Source organism: Otolemur garnettii, unplaced genomic scaffold (assembly GCF_000181295.1).
Source record: "Otolemur garnettii isolate 467f Iridium unplaced genomic scaffold, OtoGar3 scaffold00118, whole genome shotgun sequence".
In the NCBI taxonomy this organism is placed as follows: Eukaryota; Metazoa; Chordata; class Mammalia; order Primates; family Galagidae; genus Otolemur; species Otolemur garnettii.
The window spans coordinates 5081001-5087702 of NW_003852513.1; positions in this window are offsets into that span (position 1 = coordinate 5081001).

The following is a 6702-nucleotide window of genomic DNA, read 5'->3' on the forward strand; positions in this document are numbered from 1 at the left end:
GTAGAGTCTTTTGGATTTTCTGTATTTACAATCATGTCATTTAAAAACAGAGATAAAGAATTAAAATAAGGATTTCAAAGAGATATCGCAACTGTACCCCCTACATCCAATTCAGCATTTATACATAGTAATAGACAAGATGTGGAAACTATTCACAAATGAATGATTTTAAAGAGGTGTTGTATATATGCAACAGAATATTATTCAGCCTTAAAAAAAGAAGGAAATTTGAATTTTTGTGACACGGGTGAAGCTAGAGTACATTATCCTCAGTAAAATAAGCCAGTCATAGATAGATATTGAATGACTGCACATACATGAAGTCTCTAAAATAGTTGAATTCACAAATGCAAAGAACAGAATGTTGGTTGCCAGGGCCTTAGGAAGGTGTGAGTGGGAAAGTGCTGCCTCACAGGGTAAACTTTCAGTTATGCAAAATGCATAATTTCTAGGTATCTGCTGTACAATACAGTAACTACAGTTAATTTGTATTGTGAAATTTCAGTTTGTTTGTGTGTCTGGTGTACAGTGTAAGAAAGAGGTGTAATTTTATTCTTCTTCAGATGAACAACCAATTTTTCCAACACCATTTCCTGAATAGACTATCTTTGTCAACAACTTCAACTCTCTCAGCTATCCTCTAGGTTAAAAGGATAGATTTCCTGTTAAGTGCCACCAACCCGTGTGTGTGCATTCCAGGAATAGAAGGAATTCCACATTCACAGGAATAGAAGGAAACATTTTTTGGTATGATGACTGTGTTTAGTATCTTTATTGCAATGACAGTTTCACAAGAGTATTCATATATCCAAACTAATCAGAATGGATGCCTCAAACATGTGACTTTTGCATATCAAGTATATCTCAAAAAAGATTTTAAAAGATGGGATCCAGTAGTGAATAATAATACATTATATTTTGGGTTAAATAATGCTACATGTTAGAAAATCACCCCAAAGCTAAGCGTTCTAAAATAGTGCTCTTTTTCTCAGGATTCTTTAGGTTGGCCGGAGATTCCTACTGTTTGTTTCTCTTAGCCCACTTGTGTGACTGTGTGTAACACGAGAATGGCTAGGCTGAACAGTACTAGACATTGTCACACGTGCACAGTTGATGGGGCCCCTTGTCCTCCTGCATGTTCCTCTATTCCTGTGCCAGGCTGACCTGGCTTTCTGCATTGGACTCTCAAGATGGAAAGTGAAATCTGAAAGACCACTAGGACTTAGACTCCAGAACATATCTCTAGTACTTTATATTGATAAAAACAAGTCACAGAAATCGTGTAGATTCAAGGTACGGGGAAATAATTTTCACCTATAGATGGGAGAAGTTGAAAAAAGAATGGTTTAATAGACTACATTATTTAATAGACTACACTCTGTCTTCTGGCAGCAATCGTGCACATACCCTCTATACCCAAAATATGTTCACCTTTTTTTTTATTATTATTATTCATTTTTTAATGGTACCTGAGGTTTTATTTTTTTCTTCTTCTTTTTTATTAAATCATAAACACACAGATCACGTATACATTAATGCATTTATGGGGTACAATGTGCTGATTTCATATAGAATTGGGAATGCTTACATCACACTGGTTAATATATACCTCATCTCATTTACTTAGTAATTGCGTTAAGACATTTATACTCTATACTAATAGATCCGACATGTACCCTTGCATTGTGCACCAAAGATATGATCACACCATTCACCCTCCCTCGATCTGACCTACCCCCTCCTCTCCCCCCCCCACCTTCTTCATCTTGGGCCACAGTTGTGATCTATTCTTCATATGAAAGTGTGAATGTAAACTAGTTTCATAATAGTACTGAGTACATTGAATTTTTTTTCTTCCATTCTTGAGATACTTTACTAAGTAGGATATGTTCCAGCTCCATCCATGTAAACATAAAAGAGATAAAGTCTCCATCTTTTTTAAAGGCTGCATAATATTCCATGGCATACATATACCATAATTTGTTAATCCATTCATGGGTTAATGGGTACTTAGGCTTCTTCCATAATTTGGCTATTATGAATTAAGCTGCAATGAACAATCTGGTGCAAATATCTTTGTTATAAAGTGATTTTTGGTCTTTTGGATATACACTTAGTAGAGGAATTGCAGGATGAAATGGCAGGTCTACTTTTAGATCCCTGAGTATTCTCCATACTTCTTTCCAAAAGGAACGTATTAGCTTGCACTCCCACCAGCAGTGCAGAAGTGTTTCCTTTTCTCCACATGACTGCAAACATCTGTAGTTTGGGGATTTTGTTATGTGAGCCACTCTTATGGGAGTTAAATAATATCTCAAAGTGGTTTTGATTTGCATTTCTCTGATGATTAAAGATGATGAGCATTTTTTTCATGTGTCTGTAGGCCATGCGCCTATCATCTTCAGGGGAAGCTTCTGTTCAAGTTCATTGCCCACAATGAAATGGGATTACTTGTTCTTTTCTTATTAATACGTTTGAGTTCTCTGTGGATTCTGGTTATCAAACCTTGGTCAGAGGCATAACCTGCAAAAGTCCTCTCCCATTGTGAGGGCTATCTACTTGCTTCACTTACTATGTTCTTGGATGAGCAGAAGCTTTTTAGTTTGATCAGATCCAAGTAATGTATTTTTGGTGTTGCTTCAATTGTCTGGGGAATCCTCCTGATAAAGTATTCTCTTAAGCCAATTTCTAGACCAATATCTTTAATGAACATAGATGTAAAAATATTCAAAAAGATCCTGGAAAACAGAATCCAGCAACACATCAAATTAATAATACACCATGACCAAGTGGGCTTTATCCCAGGGCCTTAAGTTTGATTCAACATACGTAAATCTATAAATATAATATATCACATAAACAAACTAAAAAACAAAGACCATATGATTCTCTCAATAGATGCAGAAAAAGCTTTTGACAATATCGAGCATCCTTTCATGATCAAAGCACTTAAGAAAATAGGTATTGAAGAGACTTTTCTTAAACTGAAAGAGGCTGTCTACAATAAACCCATAGCCAATATTGTATTGAATGGAGTAAAATTGAAAACGTTTCCACTCAGATCAGGAACCAGGCAAGGTTGCCCGTTGTCTCCACTGCTTTTTAACACTGTAATGAAAATCTTAGCCATCACAATCAGGCAAGGGAAGGTGATCAAGGGTATACAAATAGGGTCAGAGGACATCAAACTTTCACTCTTCACAGATAATATGATTTTATACCTGGAAAACCCCAGGGACTCAACCCAAAACTCTTAGAAGTGATCAAGGAATACAGTAGTGTCTCATCTCAAGATGCAAAATCAATACTCACAAATCAGTATCTTTTATATATATATATCAATAATAGTCAAGCTGGAAAATTAGTCAAGGACTCTATTCCCTTTACAGTTGTGCCAAAGAAGGTGAAATATTTGTGAACTTACCTAGCAAAGGATGTGAAAGATCTCGATAAAGAGAATTATGAATCTCTGAGAAAAGAAATAGCTGTAGATGTTAGCAAATAGAAAAACATACCATGCTCATGTCTAGGAAGAATCAACATTGTTAATATGTCCATATTACTAAAAAAAAAAAAAAAATTAATGCAATCCCTATCAAAGCACCACCATCATACTTTAAAGATCTGGAAAAAAATGTACTTTATTTTGTATGGAAACAGAAAAAACCTCAAATAACCAGGACATTACTCAGGAATAAAAACAAATCAGTAGGAATCACGCTACCAGACTTCAAACTATACTATAAATCTATAGTGATCAAAACAGCATGGTATTGGCACAAAAATAAAGTAGATGTATGGAACAGAATTGAGAACCAAAAGATGAACCCAGACACTTACCATCATTGATCTTTGACAAGTCTATCAAAAATATAAATTGGAGGAAAGATTCCCTATGGTGCTGGGAGAACTGGCTGACGACTTGTTGAAGACTGAAACCTGACCCACACCTTTCACCAATAACAAAAATTGACTTTCACTGGATAAAAGATTTAAACTTAAGACATGAAACTATATAGATTCTTGGAGAGAATGCAGGTGTTCACCTTTTAACTAGCCCAAAAGTCATAGCAAATCATGACATCAGATTTGAAGGCTTTAATCACATGATCCACATCATGTCTGGGTGAGGTTTCTCAGGTGTGAGTTCTTTGGTGTGATTTCTCTTAAACTGAAGTCCTGAGAAATAAAAACACCAATTACCTACTTCTCTCCTAATGTACGGCATGGAAGCAGGAACAGGATAACTACAGTAGACATTTTTATTTTTATAAAATGACTTAGGAGTCAATGGTCTGTTGCATCCTGCATTCTGAGGTCCAGCTGGGCTCATGCTGTCAGTTCTCCTAGAGCAGGAAATAATATTTGATGTTGGTACATTTTTCTCAACAGTTCTTGGCTTTGCCCTCTGGGTTTTGGCTCATGATCTATGGCTCGTAGTTGAGCCCTCTGAGATGTACTTCCTCTTTTAAAAAATAAGAAATGATTTATGTTTTCAGCTGGGTGGTTTACCGCCCCCCGCCCCCGGCCTCTGTTCATTTTGATTTGTCACTATTCCTTTTAGCTCAAGCTGAGAGTATTTTTGTTGATTCCTTTCTTTTAAAATTCACTAGTTGACAATGACATTTCCTCCATGCTCCAAAAAGTACACTCATAATCCGTTTTGAAATAGACCTCTTTCAGCTTGAAAAGTGTGTGTGAAACTTCTAAGATATAATGCACTGCTATTGTTTGAATGTGTTGCCTCCAAAATTCAGATATTGCCAATGTGATCCTGTTAAGAGGTGGAGTCTTTAAGAAGTGGTTAGGCCAAAAAAGCTTCTCTTTCATGAATGAGATCAAGGCATTTATAAAAGAAGCTTCAAGTTGTGTTTCCTCTTCTGCTCATCTGTGAGGCCAAGACCTGGATCTTAGAATTCCCAGCCTCCAGTATTGTGAGAAGGAAATTTCTGTTTTTATGAATGACTCAATCTCAGGAATTCTGCTATAGCACTATAAAAGGAACAAAGATATGGCCTTAGGATTTCCTGATTTTTTTTTTTCCATTAAGAAGGTGTTTTTGGTAGCAATTTTAATTTTCTGAGATAATCTGAGCACCATGTGGTCCTATCTTACTTAAAAAAAAAAATCTTTTGTGAGGAAGAAATGAAAAGAATAAAGAGATTTGCTTTTCAACCCAGAATATATACTGGGTTTCTGTTATTGTCTTTACATTTTTCTTGCTCCTATAAATATTTCGTGTTTATCTCTCCCTTCTCATATCTTATCATATAAGGTTACAAGTTGTGGGGGAGCTACAAAGATACTTCAAAAAGTTTATGAAAAAATTGAATTAAAAGATAAAATTTAAAAATATAAACTTTATTTCTCAATATAAGCACCATTAAATTGAAGACAATTTAGTAAGACATAATAGTAGCTATTTAGTCCATCTCTAAAGAACCAAGGGTCCTGGGAATTTAACCTTGTTGATTCAGCCTTGCTAACATTATATACTGAAAAGTAATGAGTGTCCCTTTAACATTTTTTTTTCAAGATTAGGAAACAAAAAATTTCAGACAGAGCTAAATCAGGACTATGAGGTGCATGCTTAAGGATGCCCCATTAAAAATCTGACCAAATTGCCCTCCTTTGAAGGGAGGAGTGAGCAGGAGCACAGTCGTGGTGAAGGACTCGCTAGTTAAGCTTTCTGAAGGGTTTTTCTGCTAAAGCTTCAGTTAATTTTTCAAAAACACTTTCATAGTAAACAGATGTTGTTGTTTGACCTTATAGTAAGTCAGACAATACTGGTGAAGATATGTTTAATTCTAATTACAATTCTTCTAAGGAAGGAGTCAGGCAGGATCTTAATCTAACTTATTTAAAGTTTCCATCGGAAGCTCTTCTCTTACCTGCAACTGATTTGGGCACATTTTGCCACACATTGAGTAGAAAACTTACTCAACTATGATTTTTTAGTCAAAATTGTGTGAGCTGAGCCAATGAAGATGTCTGTGGTGTTGGCCATTGTTTATGCTGTGATCCATCAGTCCTTTTCCATTAGAGCGCAGACTAGATAAACTATTTCTTGAAATTGATGTGGATTGTCAGCCACTGTAAGATTCATCTTCAACATCCTCTTGTCTCTTCTTTATATGAGTTATTCATTTGTAAACTGCTGATTTCTTTAAGGTATTAGCCACAGACTTTTTATAAAGCATCCATGACTTTACCATTCTTCTACCCAAGCTTCACTATAAATTCAATTTTTGTTCCTGTTTTAATTTTTGCAGAATTCATGATACTATGAGGTGAGCTTTTATTCAAACTGATGCCTTATCCTTATTATGACTGAAACTATATTTTGTTAGACATGTTATTATAAGACACTATGAGTTTATTGTGATACAAAAAATACTTTAAATCCATCTATTTTTTTCATAAAGCCCATTTTCCATAAAAGTTTTTATTTTTTAATTTTTTTATGTCGTCAATTTTTATTCTTTTTTATTAAATGATAACTATGTACATTAATGCAATTCTGGGGTGCAATGTGCTGTTTTCATATACAATTTGAAACATTTTCATCAAAATGATTAACATAGCCTTCATGTCATTTTCTTAGTTATTGTGTTAAGACAATCATATTCTACTCTTAGAAAGATTCACTTGTACCCTTGTAAGATAAACCATAGAAGTGATCCCTCCAATCACCCTCCCTCT